Consider the following 17329-nt stretch of genomic DNA (forward strand, 5'->3'; position numbering starts at 1 on the left):
GGAATGGGGGGCTAGTCCAGCCAAAGGATACATCCATGTTGGGCGTTCCAGGTCTATCGTTAGCCGTGGTCGGAATCCGATTGGTCTAGGATTGTTACAGGAACCGGATGTCGATTCTAGCAGCGTGGAAGTGTGGTCCCAACGTGGCATAACCCATGGACAGTGTCCCGCAGAGCGTTATTGCGTATGGTCGTCTTGAGGAGGATGACATCTACTTCCTCGTGGAAAGTCACAATTCTCGTTACTGGCGGGGCACGCAGGCTCCACGTGAGAACCTTGTTCTGCAGGCGCTGCACCGCATCCTGATGAAACTAATCGTGGCTCATGCAGCGGAGCCATACGTAACGGCAGGCAGGATAACTGTTCGGTAGCTGCGGAGCTTGGTATGCAGGTTAAGTTCCCTACTGTGGAAGAGGGGGGTACAGAGCCCTGGTCAGCTTTTGCCCCTGGTTGGCGACATACTCCGCACGACAGTGGAAGAGTAACTTTTGTTCAATCTGGACCCCGAGATAGGTGGTTGTCAGGGACCAGGACACGTGCACTCCTGGAATCGAAATATTGCGGCGGAGGACGGGGCACCGTTTGGTGAAATACTGCAGTAGTTTTGGCGGCATTGAGAGCTATTTTGTTCGTCCGGCACCAGGTGGTAAAGGCGTCCACCTGTCGCCAGAGGCGGACGACGACGGCTTCCGTAATACGGCCACTGGTATGCAGTGCTGTCTCGTCAGCATATTGTGCACTGTGGCACTCGGGAATGACCGGCATATCATTCACATATATATTAAAAAGGACGGGAGACAACACCGGTCCTTACGGAGTGCCCACCGACAACTGGTGAATGCCGGAACGCATTCCCCGTTGAGCCACTAGGAAAGTTCTCCGCAGAGGAAGTGATCCACGATCTTGACATGAATATCTGGTTTAGGGGTCTGCGTCAGCATTTTGTGTACTAGATTGTCTTGCCGGAACTTGCCGTAGGCGTTCTGTAAGTCCATAAAAACAGCAGCTGTCGACTTGGCGGTGTTGAAGCCTTTGCTGACATTTCAGTGATCTGTCGGACCTGAAGTTCGGCAAAGAGGTGCGATATGAATCCAGACAGTATCATACGACAAGCCCACTGCCGTGCGAATAGGATAGGTAGTCGCCAGAATAGGACGATTATGAGCGAGGAGGAAAGTGGACATCCTGTCCTCCCATTGTTCAGACCTCCAGTCGGTGAACCGGTGGCAGAATTCGAGCTTAAATAGTATCATTTGGCGTTTGTCACGAGGATCGCGAAACTGCTTCCACCGCCGGCGGCAGAATTTCTTTCGCATCTTCAACTTCCGTAACAAGGGAGATATATAGTGCTGGGGGTTAAACCCTAAGGTAAAGTGGAGGTGGAGAGTTTCACTGCTTTCAGTATTTTGGTGGTAAGGTACTGCACGGCACGGACAATATTGATCAGTGTTGTCAAGTAGAGGTCGTTTCGAGTGGTGTTATTAAGTACTCTGGCAAACTTGTCCCGATCGGTGAGAGTCACAGTAGAACGAACATCAAGTGAAAGGGCAGTATCGCTGAGGTGCAGGAGAACTGGGTCATGGTCGGAAGCCAGTTCGTGGATAACTTTCATTGAAAACTGAATGGCGATGTTTTTAAAGATGGCCACATCCAGAACGCCTGGCTGGCACGCGGAACGGACTGGGGTATAGGTAGGTTCGTGGGGGCCTTATACCGATGGCGCTAGGGTATCCTCCATGTGCGGGAGGAGCTGGCCTTTGGGGTTAGGGCCCGAGAATTCCAAGCCGGGTGCTTAGCATTGTGATCCGCCCCAACGATGAGCCTGTCGAAGGACGTCATTGTGCGGAGGTCCGCTTCCAGAAGAGGCTTGTTTGGACTTAAGCACCCTGCTCCAACGGTGGTGGCCACAAAGCGTGTGGGGGCGGTATCACTGTGGCCTCTATGTGTTCAATTGGCTGGAAAATCTCTAGCGTGCTGTCAAGTCCACACCAAGTTGTTGGGACGGAGATATTTCGTCAGTTTAGGATGAAGTAACAGCTGTGACCTCCATGAACTCCATCAGTTGTAAAGCCTCTTTGATACAACCAAAGTCGTTGCCATATCAAGAGCGTGAAAGTACTGCACGTCGTGGGGTGGTGTAACTACGAAGCTAATATTGATACTGAAAGATAAATTGGCTGCGAATAACTCTGACATGTCAGGCGACTTGAATGTTTTATGTTTTTTATGATTTTTGTTTGTTTTGTGTTGTCTTCCTAGGGGAGTACAGAGAGGTATACATTGTCGTATGAAAGGGATAGTTCGCCATTGCAATCAGAATTGTGACTTTAATGTTTGATGTCTATATAGAAAAGTTAAAGTATGAAAAACTATTCTAATTCGAAAGAGCTCATCTTGATGAGTAAACGATGAATATAATCATCGTCAAAAACAACAATACCGGAAAATGTAATCTATTACTTTAAAAACCCGACAGTTTACAGTCAACATTACATATGTTTAAATTCTACCAGCAAGCTTTACATCCTGTGACGAAACTAATTTAAAGAGCTTGCATATAATTTTCTTTTTTTGTGATTGTGCAGAACCTATCAATACTAAATCGTCGATCGCCGCCGCTGTGGAGTCCCAGGATTCACGAGATTCAGAAGAAGAATTCTTTCTCCAGTGAATCTCTTGACTATTGTTATTGTTTTCAGAGAATTCAAGATTTTTGTTAGAAAAGTCCTGAAATTAACTTCACAAACATTGATAATATTCTTTTCTTTTTTTCATTTTTTATCTGCATACTCGCCGAGTAAGTACACATTCATTGAAAAGAGAATTAGTACGTTTTTGAAAGTAACTCGGGGAAGGGGTATCATAGGCAGTTATTTGCTAATATGGTGTTAAAAATTAGTTGCTTCCTTTTGTTAAGGTTTAACACGACTCACTCCACTCTGGCGGAGACAGTCATGATGGACTTAAAAGAATGAATAACGCTTTCCACTATGGTATAAAATTCCATCTTACAGCGTAGCTCCCCTGCTTATATATGGCCTAGATGTGAGACCTTCTTGCCCAAAAACGTATGTTCGAGAGAACTCTTTAACGGAATTCTTCGATTGTAGATGTACGTCTGCTAACGGTCATCTTCCAGGAGAGAAACTCCAGAAGTTAATATCCGTCCTCTCAAACCAAGAGGATAGCTTCAGCGTCTGTGGTCTAGTCCCAGTAGTTTAATACGGGAGCGCACCGCCTGCAAAAACCCTTTTTGCTTTAGGAGCTCGGAGTAGCGGTTGAGGTATTCGTAATGCGGACAACTAAATCAGATGCTGGCCACCCACCGTGAAATGGACGGACGGAACGTGGATGGTTCGTGAGGATCCTCTGCACAGAAGGCCACTGGGGCATCTGCAGCGGTGCAGAAAATGACAGCTTTCTTGTAAACGCCTGCGCTTCCTATCTGCCGAGATATCTACTACTCTTGGCCTCAAATATGGTTAGTGCTAAAGGATAACGCTTCAGAATGCTTGATTTGTATTTTTAGTTCTGATCCAGTTCCATTGTTGCAATGACACAATAATTAAGGACTGTATGATACTACTACATTCAGAGTTATAAGAGCGGGTTTCGGTGTCGATTTCGAAGAGAACATTCCGTGGTTTTGTCCAGACCACTACTGATAAATGCTTAAAGCATTCTTAAAAATAAGAATGCTAGTGTGTTCAGTGATAATGGCTAACGGCATCACTTGCACCGAGATAGTTGTTGTGGATTAAAGTGTGTCAGTGAGTACTTGACTCAACGGTAAGCGATAAAAAAAAAGAAGCAAACTTCACGTACATATTCACACAAAGACTTTCTTTTTTCTACATCTACATCTACACCCATACTCCGCAAGCAACCTGACGGTGTGTGGCGGAGGGTACCCTGAGTACCTCTATCGGTTCTCCCTTCTATTCCAGTCTCGTATTGGTCGCGGAAAGAAGGATTGTCGGTATGCTTCTGTGTGGGGTCTAATCTCTTAGATTTTACCCTCATGGTGTCTTCCCGAGATATACGTATGAGGGAGCAATATACTGCTTGACTCTTCGGTGAAGGTATGTTCTCGAAACTTTAACAAAAGCCCGTACCGAGCTACTGAGCGTCTCTCCTGCAGAGTCTTCCACTGGAGTTTATCTATCATCTCCGTAACGCTTTCGCGATTACTAAATGATCCTGTAACGAAGCGCGCTGCTCTCCGTTGGATCTTCTCTATCTCCTCTATCGACCCTATCTGGTACGGATAGGGTGGAGCAGTATTCAAGCAGTGGGCGAACAAGCGCACTGTAACCTACTTCCTTTGTTTTCGGATTGCATTTCCTTAGGATTCTTCCACCTCTGTGTTAATGACACAACGACATAGAACCTGTAAGTACATATTTTAAACATTAAGGAGAAAAATTAAAACGATTTTTCTTTGAACTACTGGATGCCAGATCGAAAACAATAATAACGATAGTAATAATAATAAAAACACAACAAAATATACTATCATTGATTGCACTAGATAAGTAATGGTGAAGGAAGGGGAGGTGATGTTGACCGTAATCGATTTTTAGGAAGCCATTCAGCATTCGTCTGGGATATTGTGTGGAACGCTATGGAAAGTCTACTTCGATATGGAAATGCTGTGCGGCTCTTTGAGTAGGAAAGCATTCTGATCTCGCGATATTTTTTTTTTTTTTTTGTATTAGCGACCAATGGAAAAATTCATGAAAATTTGAATTCAGGAATTACACTAATGTATCCAAAAGTCATCTCCGTTACTGTCAGATAGTGTGGACGCATCTCACACAAGCATACGTTACATATAATATGTATAAATTTTAAGTGGCAGCATATATGGCGCTCAATAAACATAGTTAATTTTTACTTACTAAGAAATTTTCCCTCATTTCCTCCACCATTCTTCTTTTACGAATTTCATTAAATGTCTTAGCAACAACGTGTAACCATAACGTATTAATATTATATTTTAATTAATCAATAAACTAATTAGTAGCTCATATCCTGAATACGCTCATGAGCAAGACACTAGGTACTTGGTCACAGAGACGATCTTCGTAAAGCAGAATTACTGAGTGAAAGTACAAGAGCAGTAAATAATTTTTAAATGGACCATCTCTTTCGTTTACCTATAATGGAAGCCCGCGTCATGGGAGAAACTATTATAGCATGCTCATTACAATGGGATATTAGAAACATTACTGTATTTCTCCAAAAACTATGGTTAATTCATCATCAACGGCACACAATGACGAATAGCTGACGTGTCTACGCCAAAATAACTCTATTATTTGGTTCAGGAAAGGAGAGAAAGGAAGGAGGGAAGAATAGGCAGCTGGAGAAGGAAGAATAGAGGACTGTCATTCTGTGAAGCGTATGCGTTAACAAGAGTGGTTTCATTTCCATATTTGTTTACGGAAGTTTTAAATGCGGCATAATTGGAAAACGTCAACGCGGTTCATACATTACAAAATTTGTCACACACACACAATTTATGCTTTATCAGCACCTTCCGCATGACAGGCGGCCGTAAATTAACCGTTCGCGGTGTCACAGCTCTTGTCAGAATACCGACATTACAGCGATTTTCCAGAGTTCGGGGTAACGTTAACAACCAGTGTTAGCGGAGCTGCTGGTGGTGTAAGTGACATATAAAACATTCAAAAGTACTTTCTTAATTAAAACAAGAAGTGCAACGCACTTTAAGCATGTAGCAAAATGCTTAATAAGAAGTACCAATATAACTATTGCATCTACTGAGTCATCAAGTAAGTATAAAAATCATAATGAAGGTAATGCAATAAAAACTGAGGTAATGCCTGATAATGCTGTTCAAATGGTTTCAATTAAATACCCATGAACTACTCCTCAGATATATTTTTGCTACATATACTGTATACGCAAGTATAATGAATGGTTCAAGATGCTAAAATGCACTATGAATAATTACTCAATTCATGGACACATTACCTTGGTCGGCAAGCACAATTATACACTCACTACATAAACACTGCAAAATCATATCGCACACAAAAACAGAGAAGGACGATTATGTTTCAACGTCCCTTCGAGAACAACCTTATTAGAAAAGGCCTAAACATTCGGAATTTATAAAGAACGGGAATGCAGTCGGTCACATTACTCTCGAATAAAGTTCCTAGCTTAGATCTTAACTTCTGCGTAGCCTGAAGCAACCCGCCACTAGCTCTTCTTCCATGTTAATATCTTCATATCACACTAACACTTGCATACAACTGCCTCAACTATTTGTTGGATGTATTACAATCTCTGTCTGCCCCTCCTACAATTCACCCTCTACAGCTGCCTCTGGTACCATGGAAGTTAGTCCTTGAGATCTAGTGTCCTGTCCCTTATTTCTTGTCAATGTTCTCCACGTGTTCGGCTCCTCACCAGTTCTCGGAGAACGTCCTCGTCCCTTATTTTCTTAGTCTACCTAATTTTCAACATCCCTCTGTGACACCCTAATCTCATACTCTTCACGTCTCTTCTTTTCCAGTTTTCCCACAGTCCATGAATCGATTCTATGTTACTCTATGCTCCAAACATAGTTCCTCAGAAATTTCTTCCTCAAATTGAGCCCTATATTTTATCTTAGTAAATTTCTTTTGGGAAAGAATGCTGTTACCTCTGACAGTCTCCTTTTTATCTCCTCCTTGCTTCGTCTATCATCTTACGTTTTTCTTCCCAGTTAATAGAATTCCTTAACTTTGTGTACTTCTTGGCCTCAACATTGATGTTAAGACCATGCCTCTTCGTCCAGTTTACTGCCAGTCCATAGTGTACGCTCTTTAGACTGTTATTTTCATTAAAGAGGTCCTACAAGTGTTCCTCAGTTGCACTGAGGATACCGACGTCATCAGCGAATCTTATCTTTGACATATTTTCACCTTGAATTTTAATCCCAGTGTTTAACTTTTTTACATTTCCATCATTGTCCTTCAATGTATGAAGTGAAATGGAGGGGTGAAAGGCTTCATCCGGATCTTAAATGGTTTCTAATCGGAGTACATAGCTTTTGCTCCTCCATTTCACTTTTAACTCTTGGTTCATGTACGTACTGTGTTTTACACGTCTTTCCAAGCAGCTTACACCTTTTTTCCCAAAAATTCAGAACGTCTTGTGTCATTTTAAATCGTCGAGCACTTTTACTATCTCGACAAATCTTATGAACACACCTTTATGTTTTTTAAATCTTGCTTCCAAGCATATGGTCAGAGTTGTATTTAGCTTTCCTAAAACCATCTCACAGGTCCTCGATTTTCTGTTCCAGTTTTTTGTGAAAGTTCCTTGTCACAAACATGGCAGCACATGACGTTAAGATGATTTTGCGGTGCACTTTATCATTTTACGCCTCCACAGCGGAATACTATAAAGTTAATAAAACAGCAATATTTCAGGTTCGTTTGAAACGCCACAAGTTAATGTTTTGACGTTGAAAATTACCCATAAATTTAGTAACCAATTCTCGCAAAGTGGCAGAAATATGCTGGTGCCATGTCTCAAAAATATCTGATTGCCATATATAGCGCTAAAAAGTATAATCTGAGACACAGGACACGTTGTGTTCCAGGGTGCGCCTTTTATTTATTTGTTTATTGTGCTTGTGGCAATTAGATATTCTTGAGTCATGGCGTCGGCACATTTCTGTCATATTGTGAAAATTAGTTATGAAGACTATAGTCGAATTTTCGACGTAATCAGAAAATGTTCGTTTACGACGAAACCGACTGTGGCATAACAAATGAATCTGAAATACAGAGGTGACGTTGCTTACTAACATTAGAATGCGTAATTGTTCTTTACCTGTCACTGCTATTTTCGGGGTTATATGAATAAAATTGTGACGGTATGTCCGAAATCTCGCACTTTCTGTTCATAGACGTGAACCGTCATTTGGTTACCAATTTCCCCAATGAAAGTAAATTCTGAGGGAATGATGTGTATCCTGTCTACCATGTTTAGCCTCAGGTCTTCCATGGCTCGATTAAACTCTAATACTGGATGCCTTATGTCTGTCTTATCAACACCATATCTTCTTCTACCACGTCATTAGACACTTCGTACCCCACTTTGGCGTGGTCTTCCAGCCTATCTGCTTTATCATCCGCACGAAATGTTCGAGTTGAAGCTCTTATTTTTAATTTCACCGAAGGACGTTTTGATCCTCCTGTATGCTGTATCAGCATGATTCTTCTATACGTTCTATCAGTCATTCCGACGATAAATCTTACGTTCAATTTTTTTTTTCATTTTCCCTGCGGCAGTCTCGCCTTGACTTGTGCGATCTTCTTATTTAATTTCTTAGTGACTTCTATAACAGTATTGCTGTCTCCTCCTACACATTCCATCACTTCAGTTTCGTCGCAGTTTCCGTCCTGCCATGTATGTCTGACTGTCCAAAAGCTGTGGTGTCCTTCTTTGTGTCCATTCCTCTTCAGCCAAACAGCCTGTTGTGATATTCATTATCGCAGTATCCTCAGCCTCAGTGAACATCGGGCGCACCTCTGCAAGTCGACTTTGTGGGGCCCTTCTCACTCGTCGCTTACAGGGAGCTTAAAGGATGCCGCGTTCTCGGAATGCTATACAACAATTCAAGTAAATAACATTAATATTTTTGTGACAAATAAGGAGATTGGCAATACAATTGGTCGCAACCGATGGGCCACATGCAAATAAATCAGAGTCCTTTTTCTATATGCAATGTTCATGCTAGTTTGTCACACAGTTTGTGGATCACTAATAACTGCCATCGTAGCACTCTCTGCTAGGTCGCGCTAATACTCTGCATATACAGTCCCAATACTCAGCGGCCGAGGCTGGCAGGAGTGGTGCTTATATTCTACTCTTGTAGAGGGCGCTCCGGTCCTGGTGCTGTATAATCAGTGCACCATTGGCCGCGGTCGCTTCACCGGCTTCTTTTCCCTTGCGTTCCTCATCTTCCTTCCGGCGCTTGTGGTTACGCGAGAACAGACACAGTGTATTCCCGGTGTCATTATCATTACGTCAACATTGTGCTGAATCCGTCGGAGATAGTCACCGGAACACAGCGGCGCATACTTGGTTCAAATGGCTCTGAGCACTATGGGACTTAACTTCTGAGGTCATCAGTCCCCCAGAACTTAGAACTACTTAAACCTAACTAACCTAAGGACATGACACCCATCCATGCCCGAGGCAGGATTCGAACCTGCGACCGTTGCGGTCGCGCAGTTCCAGACTGTACCGCCTATAACCGCTCGGCCACCCCGGCTGGCGGCGCATACTTCGACAGATCTCAAAGTATCTAGCCTGGTGCAGGTAGCAGGTTCTCACACACATGTGCGCCAAAACCAACAACTGTAACCATGCTAAAACAACAGTGCTAAGCCGAAGTAATTGGTTGAATCACTCGTGATTTGTTTTGTGACGCTTAATAACTTCCATAACCACTCTAAAACAACAGTGCTAAGCCGAAGTAATTGGTTGAATCACTCGTGATTTGTTTTGTGACGCTTAATAACTTCCAGGGAGTACATATGGTCGTCCCTTGGTGAAGGAGTATTATCTCCATCCAGTGTATACACTATGTACCCGAACACCTCGCTGAAAATGACTTACTACTTCGTGGCACCTTCCATCGCTAATGTGGGAATTCAGTATGGTGTTGGCTCACCCTTAATCTTGATGACAGTTTCCACTCTCGCAGGTGTACGTCCAATCAGGTGCTGGAAGGTTTCTTGGGGAATGGCAGCCCATTTTCACGGAGCGCTGCGCTAAGCAGAGGTATCGATGTCATTCGGTGAGGCCTGGCACGAAGGAGGCATTCCAAAACATCACAAAGGTGTTTTATAGGATTCAGGTCAGTACTCTGCGCAGGCTAGTCCAGTACAGGAATTTTATTGTCGTTTTCCGCCACAGGCCTTCCATTATGAACAGGTGCTCGATCGCGTTGAAAGATGCAGTCGCCATTCCAGAATTGCTCTTCAACAGTGGCAAGCAATAAGGTACTCAAAACATCAATGTATGCTTTTGTTGTGATAGTACTAGTGTTATAATCTGGATAGGTGTGTGCCTATTACACATTACGACTCTCTTCAACTGTCGGCGGTCTCTGTCAGTCAACAGACGAGGGCGGCCTATACGATTTTGTGCTCTACTTCTCCTTTCATGTTTCTGCTTCACTATCACATCGGAAACAGTGGACCTATGGATGTTTAGGAGTGTGTAAATCTCTCGTACAGACTTATGATACAGGTGTCACCCAATCACCTGACCACACTCAATGTCCGTGAGTTCCGCAGAGCGCCCCATTCTGCTCTCTCACGATGTCTAATGATTACTGGGGTCGCTGAGATGGAGTACCTGGCTGTAGGTGGCAGCACAATGCACCTAATATGAGAAACGTTTGTTTTTGGGGGTATCCGGGTACTTTTGATTACGTAGTGTACAGGATTTAATCGAATGAGCATTAGGACATACAAAACTGAAACATTACTAGCCGAAAGAGTAATGACATCCTGCACGTCAAAACTGATAATGTTGCATCAGAACTGGTTAGATAACGCTTCTGTCTTCAAAATGAATAGAGAGCAGATGAAAGCGATTCAGACCTTGCAGAAGTTTGGTGCAAGCTGAAGCAATTCTTTGCGACACATGAAGTTCTTCTTATGAAATAAAGGGTTGTAATTCAATCTCCAAATAGAGAACACTGTGGAGGAAATGTATATAAAACCAGACATTGGTAAGCTCACTAAATAGACTGCATGAATCTGAAATGAGACACGCCGGGATAACAGGGTGAGAAAATATATCTCGCATTGATTAAGTGATGGAAATAAAGTTCCTAAAGGATATATGATCAAATTTTGGCCAAAATTGACGTATTCTCAGTTCGGAAGTAATAAAGTTCCTTGAGACGGTAAAGCTTCTGTTCATAAATCAGCAAGGTTCTAGGAATCATCGTTAGAAATTCAGGTTGCCCTTTTCTCATGAAGGTAAACTGGGAGATTCTATATTACTAAATTCCCGGTAAATCATCCGAGACGGTGCCCCACTGCCGCTTGTAACGAAGGTACGTGCGTACGTAATAGATTCCCAGGCATGTGAAAGGCTCGAAGACATCTTCAGTAACAGAAAACAGTATGTCGGCCTAGATGGCAAGTGTTCATCAGAGACAAGGGTACCGTCTGGAGCGCCTCAGGCAACTATAACAGGACGCTCATGATTATCTACGTACATAAACGATATGAAAGACGGGTTGACAGCAATCTGAAGCTGTTTTTTTCTGATGATGCTCTGGTGTACGGTACGTTGTAATCGTTGAGTGACTGTAGGAGGATAGAAGATGACTTAGACAAAATTTCTGGTTGGTGCGACGAATGACAGCTTTAAGTGTAGAAAAAATGTAAGTTATTGCAGATGAGTAGGAAAAACAAACCAGTAATGTAAGTATTCAGCATATTTGCTCGTAATGTTCTACTTCACACAGTCAGGTCGATTAAATACCTAGGCGTAATGTTGCAGAGCGGTATGAATTGGAACGGACATGTAAGGGATGTGGTGGGGAAGGCGAATGGTCGATAAAGGAGAACGCATACGGAACGCTAAAGCGACAAATTCTTGAGTACAGCTCGAGTTCGATCTACTTGCAAGTATTACGTAGATGCAGTGGTAACTAAAATGTAAATTCGTGGACGGAAGGCGACGTTCTTTTCGGGGAACGCTACTGAGAAAATTTTGAGAATCGGCATTTGAAGCTGACTGCAGAGCTATCCTGTTGCCGATAATCTACATTTCACGTAAGGACTACGAACTTAAGAGAAATTAGGGTTCTTATGGAAGCATACAGACAGTCGTTTTTTTCTCTCTCTCTAGTTGCGACCGTAACAGGTGGGGAAACGGCTAGTAATGATACAACGTACTCTCCTCGACGCACAGTACGATGGCTTGTGACATATATAAGTAGATATTGACGTAGATGCATAAGAAGTGTTTGAAAGCATGAGACCTAACTGGACATGAGTTTAACTTGGTGTAGGTAGTACAACGACAAAAGGCAATGAACGGCAAATATTGGTTGAGCTTAGAAATTTCTGCTATTGACATCTAAAAAAATAACCAAAGCTACGCTATAATATAAATGGAATGATACAATTTACTGTTCTCATACCGGTATAATTTTATGTATACAACCTAAGCGGCGTATGAAAATTTTCTGTTACTTATGGGAATCGACCCCTGATCTGCTGCTTACTAGGAAGGTGCGTTAGCCACTGGGCTACCTTGGCACGGATTACCCCAGCACGCCTTCCTCCGTGATCTGAGGGCTAATTTAAAGTTGACTGGGCTGACAGTGGGAATTTGGATCGAGGTGCGAGGCGTGCCACAGTAAACCATGCAGTTGTCTGAACCGCCAAGCAAAGGTGGCTAACGAACTTGCCTTGAACCTGGAGATCCGGGTTCGATTATCGACCTTGGTACAAATTTTCACTCGCCTCTTCATTTTTTCTTAAAACTACGCTATAATAGTTTCTAAAGTTTTCTATGAGCTGAAGTTCCCAGTCGATCAGACATTAAACGTTATTTTTTATCGTCCTTGTAACTAGCAAGATCAGTATACGTGAACCTTGGTTCGTATGTAAAGAAATCTTCCTTTCAAGAACAAAAGTATTGCGCTGCTTATTAATTCATTCAATGGAATCATTATGAGTGTTATAATTATCTACATATGAATCCTTTGTTTTATTTATTTGATTTATTGTTTTCATTAATATTTAATACCATTATGGGAGACGAAGGACTAGAAGTCGGCTATTTATCTATTGTAAAGTTTATTGTAATAGGAATATTTTAGTTGCCACGTGCGCTGTAGAAATATCAGTTTGACGACTGTTTCGCATCAGTGTTCATCCGACAACTACGTGTGGACATTTCATCATGATAATATGTGGCGGCGAATCAGGCATGATACATGGCTTGTTAGCTCAAGACTCAGACTCTCCTTTGTAATGATGTTAGAGTCCTCTGTAAAATTTGATATGCATGACAGAAGAGTTTTGAAGGAACAGAAATAGATTGTTTTCCTTGTTGTAGGTAGGTGTGTGGTTAATTTACGAATATTAGAAATAGGGGACATACAGAGGGCGTGGAGTATTAGTGGAACAGATGAAACATGATTTGGTAAGAGTAAGGGTGGGTAGGAGCTTGATGTTGTGGGGCTCTGATTTTTGTGGGGGGCATCTTCTGCTGTTATGTTTTGGGTAGTTGGAAACAGTTCTGAGCGGGTTTTTGTTTCATTTATACAAGAATGTTGCAGAATGTTGTCCTATTATGTCAGGTTCTTTCGCTTCTTCTAATGGGTCAGAAACGAAGGGCTGAAGGCGCCTTTTTGTGAAAAAAAGTTGAAATTTAAAATACTATTAGGTTGAGGCCTGTACGAATCTATTGAGGGATATTTGGGAAGTGTGAAATCTATTGTATAGATGGGAAAATGCTGAAGTTCTGTTCTGTCAACTCAATTTCATGAGTACGGCTGGCGGATGAGTGTTCATCGCGGTTTCAGTATTTTTCAGTGTTCCATAAGATAAGGGAAAAACTTTTAAGCCACAGCTTTTATGTCTAACGGGATTGAGAGGCAGTGGGAGGTTTTTTATGTTGTTCTTATGCGAAGAGGGAGCTGCGGCTGTGTTTGGTTGGTTCAAATGGCTCTGAGCACTATGGGACTTAACATCTGTGGTCATCAGTCCCCTAGAACTTAGAACTACTTAAACCTAACTAACCTAAGGGCATCACATACATCCATGCCCGAGGCAGGATTCGAGCCTGCGACCGTAGCAGTCTCGCGGTTCCAGACTGAGCCCCTTAACCGCGAGACCACCGCGGCCGGCGCGGATGTTTTTGTTTCATGTAAAACTTTGGTTCGTCTCCTTGCAATTTTTCTTCATCCTTTCTGTTTACAGAATGCATTTTTAAATTGTGTTATATTATGTTTGACAGTTTTCTTTATAGCTTCGTTTTATTTCTGTTTATGGCTCTCCATCTCTCTTTCATCCTAACATTTGTGTTTGGTACGCTGAATTCTCTGTTTTATTAAAGTCATTTTTGCTGTGTAAGCTATTATTCCTGAATTTGGTAAGTGGAGGTGTTAGGGGTTGGCTATTTTTTTAATAATATAGTCCATCTTTCTGTTTTGTTTTGCTTGTATATTAAATTCCTGTCAGAGTGATAAAAATTATAATAATTTTGTTGATTTTGGTTGTGTATTGGTACCGGACCTTTTCAGTTGAGCTTTATAGATCACTAATGATTTCGATACCGCAAATAGTTAGAGCAATTTCTGACTACGTGTGTTGATGTCGCCTGTTGGCTTTCTGTACTGGCATCGACGTTTTACGTTTATTTGAGTGGCCTGATTGATGTTTCTGGTAACACCTTTCGTTAGTTTCCACGGTTTTTCAGTATGTGCATTGGTATCGTTTTTCAGATTTTTGTAATGTTTCCTGTTTTTGGCTTTTTGTGTTGTAATTTGTTTTTCAATCTGAACAATATAGCTCAACTGAATTTTTTATTACATATATCGTTATTATTCACAATTATTCGGTATGCGTAGTGGTACAGTCGTTTGGCTTTCTATATTGGTATTCGTCTTTGTCTTTCTTTATTGAAATCGCTCTCTTACACTGACCTATGCTGTATAAATAAGTGATGTTTTCGATGCCAGTTAGGAGGGATTGCCACTAATTTTGTGTTTTGTAAACCAATGTTGGACTGTGTTTCTGTTTCTCTTCTGTGCCCTAGTGCCTGCTGAAAAGGAAGCCGTATTATTTCTGTTTCCGCAATTTTGCTTTTGTTACCTTAAATTTTAGTTTGTCCCAACTCAAAACGGCCATTTTCTTACTGTTGTTCCATTGTCTTCAGTGGTTATCATTAATAATTTCTACATTTTTTTATTTCATGTTTATAGTTTCTCGCCATTTTGAAGTCACGTCTGTGTATCATCTTTCGGCTTCATATGATGTAACTGGTCAAATCCGACTGGCAGTGTGGAACGCTCTGGTTTGCCCCTTCTTTCTCGGTTTCACACGCACATCCAGTCTCTCGCTCCCGCCAGCCTGCTCTATAATTCTCGTCACGTCCCAGATTCCCAACACGTCATAACACGACGGACGCACTCGCAGCTGCCGCTTCTGCCACGCTATTCAGCGGATATCATGCAATCGTCCATCTTTCCTCCCACGAACAATATGACTCCCTTTTCAGTAGGCACTACAGAACAAAACGCTCACCAGAGAATAGTCTTACCCATAAGATACACGCAAACATAAAGCATCAAATATTTGTGTATGGATTAGAATATTCTTTTTTAATTCTTGATCCTTGCGAATGATGTCATTCTATCCATCTACTACCAAGCGTTTCGCCACCATGCCCGTATACTGCTGGACATTAAAATTGCAACGCCGTGCACGTGTAAGTTTTAGATAGAATAATCTACCTTTGTTACTGAAGAGTCTAACTTCTATTTACAGAATTTATAGGATATGGACTTCTTCTTGCTATTTAAAGTACATTCTCACGAAATTTCAACATGTATAAAATAGTCTTCTCTTCACTTACAGATTTTTTTATCTTCTTTCGTTCAGCCTATTAATATCAATCGATACCTTAGCACATTTACCACGAATCCATGTTGGCTTTATTGTTCATTGTATACAATGTTAACCAGAACTCCACCGAAAAACTTTCAGAGGTGGTAGTAGAGACCAAAACCAGAAACAAACGTCTAGTAGGCATGGGCTATAAAATGCAGAATTTCTCAAAGGATATCACCAACATGGCCTTTCACATAGTTTGAACAACGACGCATAAACATAAATTACAGTAAAAATAAACAGCGGTATTGGTAGTACTCTTGAATTACAGATACATTTTTTAAAAAAATTGCCACTTTCATATAAGTTTGTTCTCATTTTTCTGCAGATCGACACGTACTCCTAAAAATTTGGCTGCTCTTGTCTGATTTTCTAGTCGACATAATCTCTCGTGTAACGATATGAAGGCTTATGTCCGCCTAGAAGTATTTCATGCTGCGGGCGTTTGTATGTGTAATAATCGACCCTGAACATAAGACTAGCCACACGTTTCACAACCGAAGAAAATAAATTATCACACTATCTTTTCAAAATACTCAACCTTTCATTTTACCTAATATTATGATATCTGTGTGGCAATGACTAATCAGATACCTCAGTGATACATTTTCAGCGTAAATCGAAAAGAAAACGCCGAAACAACCCTGATTAGCTGCTGAGTACTGAGAAAGACCCCTAACTTCTCCTCAAATGTCTTTTGCAATTACTAAATGATTACACATTTGCAAACGATGCGTGTTTACTAAAACTGAGAGTTCAGCTGTATGTGACTAATTTGGGTAACCGCCAAATAACTGTACAAACTCTCTCAGTGAAATACTCCTCAATTGAAAACGAAACACGGCAGCAAAACTGTAATAACCGTGGCGTATGTGCAAACAGCGCTAGCTCGCTTTTGCTTACTCGCGACGATATTCATTACCAATAAATAGAAAGAAGGCCTCAACAGTGATTACGTTCCAGAATCACAGACCCGAAAGTAATTCTTCAAAATAAAGCTACAGTAAATTAATTTGCATCTTACACGCTTCGTTATATAAAGTGCCACTCAGCATTACAATGTTCCGCGATTGGACCTAAAGGACGCTTCGAATCGTCGATATTCATAACCGCTAAGGTCAGAAAGAAGTGGAGCTATTTGTATGGAAATAACGCCCATTAACGTGAATTTCGACATTAGCATATACTACCGGCAAGGCTTCAGAAGGTGAAGTCGATAATATTCTTTCCAGCTGCATCCATCCTGCTTTGCTTTCTCACCGTTAGTAACTGCATGAAACCTCGGAAAGATAGCGTTGCACAATTCGAATAAATTACTTAAAAACAATAAAAATTATTTGTACATTTACTTTCATATTCAAGATAATACAGTGGTGAGTTACTTCGTAGATAGCAATTGATTCTCTACAGCAGAATTACGTTTCCACGTATTTAATCGTAATTTCTCTTGGAGTTTCCTTTATATTTGGGAGTAACAGTAATCATCCTGTTATGTAATGAGCCCCACCTGTGACCATTCACCCTGAGGTGGACATAAAACTCAACAGGAAGAAATGGCGTGGTGGGGTGGGAGAAATGACGTGATGGGGTGGGCTCATTTACAAACAGCTGCACTTGTTTTGAAATATACAAAAGACACTAACCTGAAG

Source organism: Schistocerca gregaria, chromosome 5 (assembly GCF_023897955.1).
Source record: "Schistocerca gregaria isolate iqSchGreg1 chromosome 5, iqSchGreg1.2, whole genome shotgun sequence".
Lineage (NCBI taxonomy): Eukaryota > Metazoa > Arthropoda > Insecta > Orthoptera > Acrididae > Schistocerca > Schistocerca gregaria.